This window comes from Rhamphochromis longiceps, linkage group LG15 (genome assembly GCF_057381845.1).
Source record: "Rhamphochromis longiceps isolate RC_006_pf linkage group LG15, R_longiceps_female_GT1.1, whole genome shotgun sequence".
NCBI lineage: Eukaryota > Metazoa > Chordata > Actinopteri > Cichliformes > Cichlidae > Rhamphochromis > Rhamphochromis longiceps.
In genome coordinates, this window is record NC_140571.1 from 35,544,206 (window position 1) to 35,556,640 (window position 12,435).

The 12,435-nt window shown below is 41.7% G+C and overlaps 1 protein-coding gene across 7 annotated transcripts in view; it reads left to right on the forward strand.

Annotated features, from left to right (window-relative positions):
• Window positions 1-152: 152 nt before the first annotated feature.
• Window positions 153-12,435, forward strand: part of LOC146653023 (ankyrin repeat domain-containing protein 9) — a 38,658-nt gene continuing 26,375 nt past the window's right edge. Inside the window, exons 1-6 of one of the 7 annotated variants that reach the window (XR_014907538.1) lie at window positions 153-200; window positions 291-459; window positions 6,272-6,359; window positions 7,071-7,141; window positions 8,199-8,285; window positions 9,686-9,808. The gene's annotated coding sequence lies outside the window, so the exon portion shown is untranslated. Of the gene's footprint in view, window positions 201-290; window positions 460-5,779; window positions 6,360-7,070; window positions 7,142-8,198; window positions 8,286-9,138; window positions 9,211-9,685; window positions 11,337-12,435 lie in introns of those variants that run through there. The other 6 variants (XR_014907539.1, XR_014907540.1, XR_014907541.1 and 3 more) reach the window with 6 other exon arrangements.

The following is a 12,435-nucleotide window of genomic DNA, read 5'->3' on the forward strand; positions in this document are numbered from 1 at the left end:
ATTAATTATGACCATAATTGTAAACGTGCTTGTTTCCTAGCATTAGTTGGATTTTTTTTTTTTTTTTTGCAACAGAATAAAATACAGTCAGCCTTTGACCCCGCCTCCCCCTCTTTATTTCATGATTTGGTTTGGTCCAAATACCAAAGGGGCTCAATTATAGGGGAAGACTCGGTTTTAAAAAAAGAAAAGACAGACAGGTAGGAATTCAATTCATAGCAAAATCTATATGAAATAAACTGCTTGACTTTGGATTACTTCATTCTAATAATGTGTTTGTGTTATTGTAGCTAACATTTGGTGCAGGCAGACTCTTCTATATAGAAGATTCACTTCATTTATCTGATGACCTGATGCCGGGCCAAACAGAACAAACTCAGGCTTAGCGATCCCACTCCCGTTTCCTCATTCCCACACTCCTGACACTTAAACCAGTGCGACTAATATCTAAAGAAGCAGGTGAGTTCTTTTATGTCAAAAATGTGTCTGCTCTTCATTTCTCAAACTCAAACAACCCTGCAGCATCACTGAGAGTTAAAAACTGTCTAACTGTCTTTCATCTTTAATAAAATCAGTGTGACTTCTTTATCAGGTGTAACAATAAAATTTTAACATCCAGGCATCCATGAAAAACAGGATTTATGAAGTTTAACTGAGTAATACGTTAACAGGGAGTTAGCTCGCTAATTTCCATCTTAAGATGATATACCATGTTCTTACAGGGATTTCTGAAAAATTAAAGCTCTGCCATCACTTTGGACATGAATGAAGACAGAAAACTAAACAGTAGCGACATCACTCAAGTTAGGCTAACTGGTATATAAACCTTTATTAGTCCCACATGTGTGAAATGTTTTGGTCACAGCAGAAAGTACAAGTTAAGAGCAGTAAAAAATCTAGGAAATATTGCAATAACTGCCATTTAGATGTTGAATTCCCAGCAGTAACTTAGTCTGACATTTCTGTAGTTATTGATTACGAGATTCTTGATTTTTCTGACTGGGTGGGTTTAGACAGAATTTGATATTGCTTATGAGAGATCGATGCACTGACTGACCTCCTTAAAAAACTGTCTTAAGAAACTCACTTTACCAAGATTGAGATGAAGGAAATTGAAATGCATCCATTTAGTAATGGCAGAGAAGCATTCACTAAGGCAGGAGATAGGGCTGTACGATATGATGAAATATATTGGATGACGAAATGAAAACATCTATGATTTATATGCTATTATAATATGCTATATTCTATTATATGCTATCGTCTGTTTTGTGGTGTTGCTAAATACACTGTTTATGGCAATATTTTTCATCGGGGCACAGAGAATATACCAGCATAGCCAGTGAAGATGAAGCAGAACCAGGTAGCTCCAAACAGAGGGACCAGTCAAAACAAATCGAGGATCTTATTCCTAAATGAGGGGCCATATAAATAAGCTTTCAAAAATTAAAGAACAGTATTTGTCTCTTATATACAATACATCTATATATACATTGTAAAAGATACTTGTCTTTGAGATGAAGATATAAAGTGATAGGAAATATAAATAAATAAACAGCTCAGTATTTGAAACTAAGTTAAATTTCACTGCTGTAAGTTTTTAATTGAATACATTTCATTTATTAATGTAATAAATTTAATATTGGCATATTACATTTACATTACCTAAGGGAGATGACACTAGTGTCATGAACAACATTAGATAATAAACAAACAAACAAACAAACATAATTTTTCACTGGTGCAGCCCACTTAAGATCAAAGTGGGCTGTGTGGCCAAATTTGTAAAATGAGCTTTACACCCCTGGTCTAGACTTTCAGACTAAAGACATGCAGGATCATCACTATGTTTTGTGATCTGAGAAGGGATCCCCTTCACCAAAAGAGTGAAAATCCAAAAGAGAGAAACACAACTGGCATCTAGATTAAACCTCATCCTTTTCATACTCACCACAAGCTTCATGTCCTAAACTAAAAATGTTCAAGGTTCAAGGTTCTTTATTTGTCACATGCAGGCTACATTTCACTGTGTGTTATACTTGTATAACTATGCATGTGACAAATAAAGAACCTTCTCAGATCAGAAAACATAGTGATGATCCTGCATGTCTTTAGTCAGAAAGTCGAGACCAGGGGTGTAAAGCTCATTTTACAAATTTTGTAAATTTTGCTTTGATCTTAAGTGGGCTGCATATACACACACACACACACACACACACACACACACACACACACATATATACATATATATATATATATATACATATATATATATATACATATATATATATATATATATATATATATATATATATATATATATATATATATATATATATATATATAAAAAAAAAAAACACCCAGCACGCCCCTGCGGGCGGTTTATCCTTCAAGCTCGGGTCCTCTACCAGAGGCCTGGGAGCTTGAGGGTCCTGCGCAGTATCTTAGCTGTTCCCAGGACTGCGCTCTTCTGGACAGAGATCTCCGATGTTGTTCCCGGGATCTGCTGGAGCCACTCGCCTAGCTTGGGAGTCACCGCACCTAGTGCTCCGATTACCACGGGGACCACCGTTACCTTCACCCTCCACATCCTCTCGAGCTCTTCTCTGAGCCCTTGGTATTTCTCCAGCTTCTCGTGTTCCTTCTTCCTGATATTGCTGTCATTCGGAACCGCTACATCGATCACTACGGCCATCTTCTTCTGTTTGTCTACCACCACTATGTCCGGTTGGTTAGCCACCACCATTTTGTCCGTCTGTATCTGGAAGTCCCACAGGATCTTAGCTCGGTCATTCTCCACCACCCTTGGGGGCATCTCCCATTTTGACCTCGGGACTTCCAGGTTATACTCGGCACAGATGTTCCTGTACACTATGCCGGCCACTTGGTTATGGCGTTCCATGTATGCCTTGCCTGCTAGCATCTTGCACCCTGCTGTTATGTGCTGGATTGTCTCTGGGGCATCTTTACACACCCTGCACCTGGGGTCTTGCCTGGTGTGATAGACCCCAGCCTCTATGGATCTTGTGCTCAGAGCTTGTTCTTGTGCTGCCATGATTAGTGCCTCTGTGCTGTCTTTCAGTCCAGCTTTGTCCAGCCACTGGTAGGATTTCTGGATATCAGCCACCTCCTCTATCTGCCGGTGGTACATACCGTGCAGGGGCCTGTCCTTCCATGATGGTTCCTCGTCTCCCTCCTCTTTCTTGGGTTTCTGCTGCCTGAGGTATTCACTGAGCACTCGGTCAGTTGGGGCCATCTTCCTAATGTATTCTTGGATGTTCGTTGTCTCATCCTGGACTGTGGTGCTGACACTCACCAGTCCCCGGCCCCCTTCCTTCCGCTTAGCGTACAGCCTCAGGGTGCTGGATTTGGGGTGAAACCCTCCATGCATGGTAAGGAGCTTTCTTGTCTTTATGTCAGTGGCTTCTATCTCCTCCTTTGGCCAGCCTATTACCCCAGCAGGGTACCTGATCACGGGCAGGGCGTACGTGTTGATGGCCCGGATCTTGTTCTTACCATTCAGCTGACTCCTCAGGACTTGCCTGACCCTCTGCAGGTACTTGGTGGTTGCAGCTTTTCTAGCGGCCTCTTCATGGTTCCCATTCGCCTGTGGGATCCCCAAGTACTTGTAACTGTCCTCTATGTCTGCAATGTTGCCTTCTGGTAGTTCAATCCCCTCAGTTCTGACTACCTTCCCTCTCTTTGTTACCATCCGACTACACTTCTCCAGTCCGAACGACATTCCAATGTCATTGCTGTATAGCCTGGTAGTGTGGATCAGTGAATCGATGTCTCGTTCACTCTTGGCATACAGCTTGATGTCATCCATGTACAGGAGGTGGCTGACAACTGCTCCGTTCTGTAGTCGGTATCCGTAGCCAGTCTTGTTAATGATCTCACTGAGGGGGTTCAGGCCTATGCAGAACAGCAGTGGGGACAGAGCATCTCCTTGGTAGATCCCGCACTTGATGGTGACTTGTGCTATGGGCTTGGAGTTGGCCTCTAGTGTTGTACGCCACATCCCCATTGAGTTCCTGATGAAGGCTCTTAGGGTCCCATTGATCTTGTACAATTCTAGGCATTCCAGTATCCAGCTGTGGGGCATTGAGTCATAGGCCTTCTTGTAATCAATATATCAATATATATATATATATATATACACATACATATATATATATATATATATATATATATATATATATGTGTATATATATATATATATATATATATATATATATATATATATATATATACACATACACATACATATACATATATACACATACACACACACATATATACACACACATATATATACACACACATATATATACACACACATATATATATATACACATACACACACACATACATATATACACATACACATATATATACATATATATATATATATATATATACATATATATATACATACATATATATATACATACATATATACATATATACATACATACATACATACATATATATATATATATATATATATATATATATATATATATATATATATATATATATATATATATATATATATATATGTAGTATATACATTGGGTGAATGTGCAGCAGTAGCAGCAAGCAGGTGAATTCTGTACATTAATATGAATAGACATCTGACTATTTTACAGGATAGACAATATAAACATATTTAAAATTAAAGGAATTGAAATGTACATTGTGCCTTGGTTTAGAGTGTCTGGAAGAGAGTCCTGTCTCAGTCAATTATAGATGATGTGAGAGGGCGGGTGTGTGTGTTTAGGGCACGGATGGCTTGGGGATAGAAGCTCCTCTTGAGTCTCTCTGTCCTTGCCCGGAAGATGCGGAACCTTCTACCAGAATGCAGAAGTTGGAACAGTTTGTTGCCAGGATGGGACGGGTCCTTCAGTATCTGCGCTGCTCTAGTCCGGCATCTCCTGGTGTAGGTGTCCTGAAGTGGGGGGAGAGCAATCCTGCAGCAGCGTTCTGCTGTACGGATCACTCTCTGGAGAGCTTTTTGGTCCTTCACACAGCTGTTCCCAAACCACGATGTCATGTTCTGTGTGAGGATGCTCTCCACAGCGCCTGTATAGAAAATCCTGAGGATCTTTGGAGAGACCCTGAACTTCCTCAGTTGTCGTAGGTGATACAGGCGCTGCCTAGCCTTTTTGGTCTGGACCTGAATGTGGGCAGCCCATGTCAGGTCTGAGGAGATGTGGACACCAAGATACTTGAAGGACTGCACCCTCTCCACTGGAGCTCCATTGATGATAATGGGCTTGTAGTCTCTGTGCTGATCCCTTCTGAAGTCCACCACCAGCTCCTTGGTCTTGCTGACGTTCAGCTGGAGGTGGTTGTCCTGGCACCACGATGCCAGATTCTTCACTTCATCCATGTAGGCCGCCTCATCGTTGTTGGAGATGGCACCCAACACCACTGTGTCGTCAGCAAACTTCACAATGGTGTTGGAGCCATGGGTGGCCACACAGTCTGAAGTGTAGAGGGAGTAGAGCAGTGGCGAGAGGACACATCCCTGAGGTGCTCCTGTGTTGATGGTGATGCTGTTGGAGAAGCACCTGCCCACCCTCACCACCTGAGTTCTGCCAGTGAGGAAGTCCAACACCCATGCACACAGACGGCTGTTAAGTCCCAGATCCCTCAGCTTTGTGAACAGTCTGCAGGGCACTATTGTGTTAAACGCTGAACTGTAATCAACAAACAGCATTCGCACATAGTTACCCTGTTTCTTGTCCACGTGCAGGGGCGGAGCGTGGGGGTGGCTTACTGGGCTTAAGCCCGGGTTGTTTTGTCAGAAGCCCGGGGTCTTTTGGAGTGTAATTTTTTCATAGTTAGATGTCTGGCTGACAACTGTATAAAACAAAAAGTACACACAATATTCGAAGCACATAGTGCACACTGTGGGAATTTACGACTGTGCGTGAATCCCCCCTGATATTGGTATGATCCGAGCTCAGGCACTAAGTGACTGAGCGAGGGGGCGGGGCAGCTGCTGCCTGTGTGCGCTGTTGGAGAAACGGAGCCAGCCATACTAAGGAGAGCTTAAGTTTGACCAGTTACCAAAGAAAATCATTCATACCGTACAAATAATGTAAATATGACGGTGCATCACGAAAGATTGATATCAAACTGATCACTTGACCAATATTACGTTACTCGCTCTTCAAGTGAATCAACAAATGGCGAAATGAAAAGCCGAACAAATGCTATTTTTTAGAGTCTTAGCTTACGTGTGTTTATTTCATATTTTCAGTTCTTACCCTCCCCGACTAAATCGGTTTCAGTTATGTACTGAAATATAAGAATGGACATTAGAGGCTTCTTTCAAAGAAAAAACTCAGGTAAATGTTATTTTATATATTATGCTTTGTATGTTGTTCAGTATATTTCTATGCAAAACAAGAGGGATTTCAGTACACAGCAGGATATTCACATTTGTAACCAGATATTTACATACACTTTAGGGAGAAAACATAAAACATTTTTACTGTACAACATCAATTTAGAGTAAACTTTTGTTTTAGATAAATATTGAAATATCTTTTGAATTAGTTAAATGTCAGAATAAAGAGAGACAGAGCTGTCTATTTTTTATCACTTTGATCAAATTTAGGAGTACATGTACACTAAGTTTATTGTTAATTAGTAAGAAACTCCAGACGATTCCATTCTGAGCTGAAGAAGCTTCTGATAGGTTAGTAGAGTCCATATGAGTAAATTGGTGGCACAGCTGTGGATGCATATAAGGCAAAACACAGAGCCTGTTTCTTTGAAATGGGAAAATCAAGAGATGTCAACCAAAACACCAGGAACAGAACTATGGAGCTCCATAAGTGTGGCTCAGTTTGAATACAATTTGGTGCCATTTGCAATTAAGAAATACAAATAGTTTCTCTCTTTACTCTTAAAGTTAACAAATATGTTTTTTATATTTATCAATCTAAAAAAATAAACATTTAGTCCGATTTGATGTTACAATTAAAAAGTGTTTGTGTTTTGATCTGAAGAGTATGTAAATATCTGGTTTCAACTGTATATTTGATGATTGTCAGCACAAAGAGGGAGAGAGAGGAACAGAGAGGGAGATGGAGAATGAGGACAGAACAGAGATGAACAAGAGCAGGTGAGACACACATGTTAGTCAAATGGTCATTTGCCAAAAGTATCACCGTATCATAGGTCCTCATGTATCTCGTACCTAGTGTTTCTTTTTAGGTTTGCTATTTTTCAAATTCTATATTTATTAAGTTATGCAGGCTTGTTCGCACAACAAGGCTAAATAATTATATAAACTTTTCTCAATCTAAATATTGTACTTTGGTGGAATTAAAAAATAAGTGTAGTGCAGGTCTATGATGATTTTTAGTGCTACTATCATCTAGTTCTGATTCTGGTTCTGTCTTGGTTAAGTCCTCAGTAGTCCTGATTTTGAACTGTTGTAGTCCTGTTTTAATTCCGGATCAGTTCTGGGTCTTGTTGAATTGGGGTTTAGTCCCTGTGTCTTGATACAGCCCCGACTTTGTTCTGCCTTGCTGCTTAATTAAAAAACTAGTTTAAGATGTCCTGCACATGTGATATATATTTTTCCCTATATGAAGTCATTCTTTTTTGAACAAAACTCAAAACAGAGCCTATTAATCTTTCAGTCATTTCTAACCCCCCCCCCAAAAAAAAAAAAAAATAAATAAAAATAAAAATAAAAATACCACATGCATACTACCCTTTAGGGCTAAGCCCCGGGTGTTTCAAATGTCTGGCTCCGCCTCTGTCCACGTGGCTGAGAGTGGTGTGTAGGACGTGGGCGATGGCATCCTCTGTGGATCTGGGGTGGCTGTAGCTCAGGTGGCAGAGCAGGTCAGCCACTAATCAGAAGGTCGGTGGTTCGATCCCAGGCTGCATCCTGGCTGCATGCCAAATATCCTTGGGCAAGATACTAACCCCATGTTTGCTTACTGGTGGTGGTCAGAGGGCCCGGTGGCGCCTTTGTCCGGCAGCCTCGCCTCTGTCAGTGCGCCCCAGGGCAGCTGTGGCTACAATGTAGCTTGCTATCGCCAGTGTGTGAATGTGTGTGTGAATGGGTGAATGACTGAATGTAGTGTGAAGCGCTTTGGGGTCCTATGGACTAGAAAAGCGCTATACAAATGCAGGCCATTTACTCTGTGGATCTGTTGGATCTGTAGGCGAACTGCAGCGGATCTGTAGTGTCTGGGATGGAGGAGGAGATGATGTTCTTCAGCAGCCTCTCAAACACCTTCATTACTACCGAGGTCAGTGCAACTGGCCGGTAATCGTTCAGGGATGAGGGTTTGCTGTTCTTGGGCACAGGGATGATGGTGGATCTTTTGAAGCATGTGGGGACCACAGACTTCGCCAGGGACTCGTTGAAGATGTGCATAAACATTCCTATTTATTCTTGTTATCATTGCAATTATAATTACCCATTATAATTACAATAGACATGTGACCCTTCCATTGCTCTATAGCTGACAACAAACCAGCTAAACAACAAAAACAGCTAGTTATAAGCTAATATTATGCCAGTGTCCAAAAAACTGCATAAACGTTTGAAAGAGCTTATGAACAGTTTGATTAAATTTTCAAGCAAGTTTCACTAATGGTGGGTAACAGAGACTAACAGCAACTCACGGTGGCAAAAGCAACAGTGCATATTGACAGAAAAGTTCAGGATATGCTCAGCAACTCACCTCAGTATCGCTATTATCCAAAACAAAGTGAAGTTCGCTGTTTCATTAACTTGTGTTAGACTCTAACAAAATTTTATAGCCTCCTCACTACAGATGAACTGTGGCCAGTTGTTTGTCCTACAGCAGCCACTGTACCTATTATAATGCACTAGAAATCGGAGGGATAGAAAAACAGAACTCAGTTGACTGCAATTTGGAATCTACTGACACCTAGTGGTGAGATTTTACAAACTAAAACTTTAAGTTGCACTTATAAGGGTTAACCCTCCTGTTATGTTGGTTTCCAGGAACACCAATTATGCTCCTGGGTTAATTTGACCCGGGGCAAATTTACTCATCCAAAAGTGTCAGAAACACTGGCATTGATTGTTTTACAATTTTCTTTTATAATTTTGATTTTTTTCATTTTCTGTAGTGATGCAGATGACATGTGACATCTCTTCTGTTCTGAGTCAATCTGACCCGCAACATAACAGAAGGGTTAAAGGTGGGGGCCACAGTAGCAGGTGAGCTTGAGATGAAGCTGGGGGATCAGCAGGAGCAGTGGCGGTGCCACTAACCGATCCAGGACGGTGCTGATGCCCAGCCTCTGTAGGACAGAGTTGTCCAGGTGTCTGTGCAGAAAATATGCAGCAAAGGAGTGACACAAGGGAAACTCCGCTATCTTCGCCACCACTACACATCAGACATAGCCCGTCTGCCTAGTTGCCTCCAGCAACCACTGGGAAACCGCTTGTTTTTTCACATTCACTTCTCCTTACACCCCAGTTTTCTTTGGTTAGTAAAACATAACCCCCACATTGACTGGACTGACAATAAAATTAACAGTTGGAGTTTAGATCAGGTTCCACCAGCTCCATCTCAGTCACTACACCTGCCCCCAATTGAACTTCTGTACCCTCTGAATATCATGATTTATAGGTTTTCAGTACAGATAAAGCTTTCTCCCTGCCACCTCATAGACCTTATGACTGCACCATAGACCTCCTACCCAGCACACCACTCCTCTCCAGCCAGCTATACAACCTGTAGCAGCCAGAGAGGGTCAGGAGCCTGTTAGGATCATCTGTCCATCTTCCACTCTGGTAGGTGCCAGTTTTTTCTTTGTGGATAAGAAGGATGAGACACTGAGACCCTGCACTGACTATTGTGGGCTAAATAAATTCACTGGGAAGAATAAGTACCCCCTGCTGCTAATCAGTTCTGCTTTTGAGGCCCTATAAGGAGCCACTGTTTTCCCTAAACTCGACCTCTGTAATGTTTATCATTTGCGAGGGGAATGAATGGAAGAAGACTTTTTACACTCCTCTTGAACACTCCAAGCTCCTGCTGTGTTCCAGGCTCTGGTAAATGATGTTTTGAGAGGTTTCTGAATGCACTCATCTTTGTTTACCTTGATGATATATTAACTTTTTGCAGGTCTCTGGAAAAAGTTAGGATTGTAGAGTGCAGCACCTGTTGGAAAATAGAGTCTATGTAATGGCTGAAAAATGTGAATTCCACTCATCATCTGCCACTTTTCTGGGCTACATTCTCACCAGAGGCCAGGTGAACACTGACCCAGTCAAGATTAGGGTTGTGATGGAGTGGCCCACACACACCTCCCAGAAAATGTTTCAACGATTCCTCGGCTGCTTATGGTGAAACTGGCATTGGAGGAGCGGCGGCATTGGCTGGAAGGGGCCGAGCATCCATTTATTATTTGGACTGATCATAAAAATCTCAGCTAAAATGTTAAATACCTGTCAAATTTGCTTGTCTTTGTTGTTTGGACAATTGAATTGAAACATTTCTTTTCTGCCAGCGTCCTGAAATGAAAATCCCGAGGCCCTCTCTCTCCAGTATTCAGAAAATGCCAGCGGTAGAAGCCACAACTACTTCTGCCCTCATCCTGCACCGTTGGTTCATTAACTTGGGACATAGAAGAAACCATCCAATGAGCTGCAAGACAAACTTGACCCAGGCTCAGCCCCCACCCTCCCCACCAATCATTGCTATGTTTCTGCTGCTGCATATTCTGCTGTGATCCACACCGCCTGCTTCGCCTGCCACCACAGGGTGACCTTGGGGTGCTTCCTTCTCGACTATGTGGCAGCATGCACGATCTATGCAAGAAACAAAAGGCTCAACCACGAGCTTGAGACCCTGCTCTGCATCACTACAAAAAAAATCCCTCCTCTTGGTCCACATGGTTATCCTGGGTCAAGTATGCTCATAGCTCTCTTACCTATTCTGCCATAGGTCTATCCCCACTCGAAGCATCTCTAGGCTACCAGCCACCTCTGTTCCCAACCACTGAGATTCACCTAGTTTCCTGGGTACAACATCATCTCCAGCAGAGTAGATAAATCTGGGAGCAGAATTGAGAAGCTTAAAATAAGAAATATGCAAAAGGTATAGCTCACTGCTAAGCACTTTCCCTTGAAATCCTTGACCCACAAATTGGCTCCACGTTACATTGGTCCCTACGAAGTGGATTCTGTGATCAGCGCCACTGCCACAAGTTGCCTTCAACACTATGCATCCATCCCACTTTTCATGTCTCACAAATCAAACCTGTTCGGTCCATTCTATGATGCCCTGTAGTCCACATGATGATGCTGATATTGCTCGGTAAGTGCTTATGAAGAATAAATCAGTTAAATGTGTTCTTTGGTACACAAAACTTTGAGTGTTCAGTTAGAGTAGAAAAGTATATATGCAAAGCATTTTGTTTACCATTCTGGTAGAGATAATGGGAAGGTGGCACGCACTAGACATGTATATAATAGGCTAGGCTGACATATCAGTGTCATCTTTTTAAAAAAAAAAATTGATCTTTGGCCTTTTTCAGCTTTATTGGACAGAGCAGTGAAGAGTGACAGGAAAGCGGAGGGGGAGAGAGAGAAAGAGGAAGACATGTGTCAAAGGGCCTCTGGTTGGACTTGAACCCAGACTGGCAGCTCTCCGCCATGTGGCATAGGGTTGCCAGCTCATCCCAGCGAGCTAAAATGGCACCCTATCAGCGTCTGAGTTTGAGTTGTCATTTTCACTACTCAAACTCAGAAGCTCACAAGTGATACGTTAGTTGTTTTTTTGTTTTGTTTTTTGTTTTTGTTTTTTGCCTGTCCTGTTTGTCACTGTAGCAATCAGAATTATTGTCTGAAGACTGATAAAAATGCCCAACAGATTTATATTCCCAAGTGGATTATTACTGGTCTACTTGATTGATCTTGTGTGTTTGTTTGTAACTTTTAAGTTATTACAATAGGAACAGAAAATGACCATGGGATAAGAAAGGGAAAGACGTAGACAAGAGAAGTTTAGAAAAAGGAGAGGGAAAGAAAATTGAGGGGAAGATGGACAGTGAGAAAAGACACAAAAAATTTGCTAGAAGAAAACAAGTAAAAAGAGAACAACACAGTAGGGAGACCACAGCTACGACCTAGATAATCATAACTAACAGTAAATAATAAATATTATATGCTACTGAGCAGCACACAAGACCGAAACTCAAGATATGTTTAGAGACAGCAGCCAAGGAAGATGGTGTGTGTCTGAGCACAACTCTGTGCACAACTGTGGGCGTGAGCGTGCTTGTATTCAAAAGGTTTCTCCATGTAACTGTCTAATAGTAGGTGTGGGAAGCCATAGCCCTGCCCCCCAGGTCATGAAGTAAAGTGATTTGTTAGTTGATATCGGGAGTTTCAATTCAGTCACAGTAAATTTACTT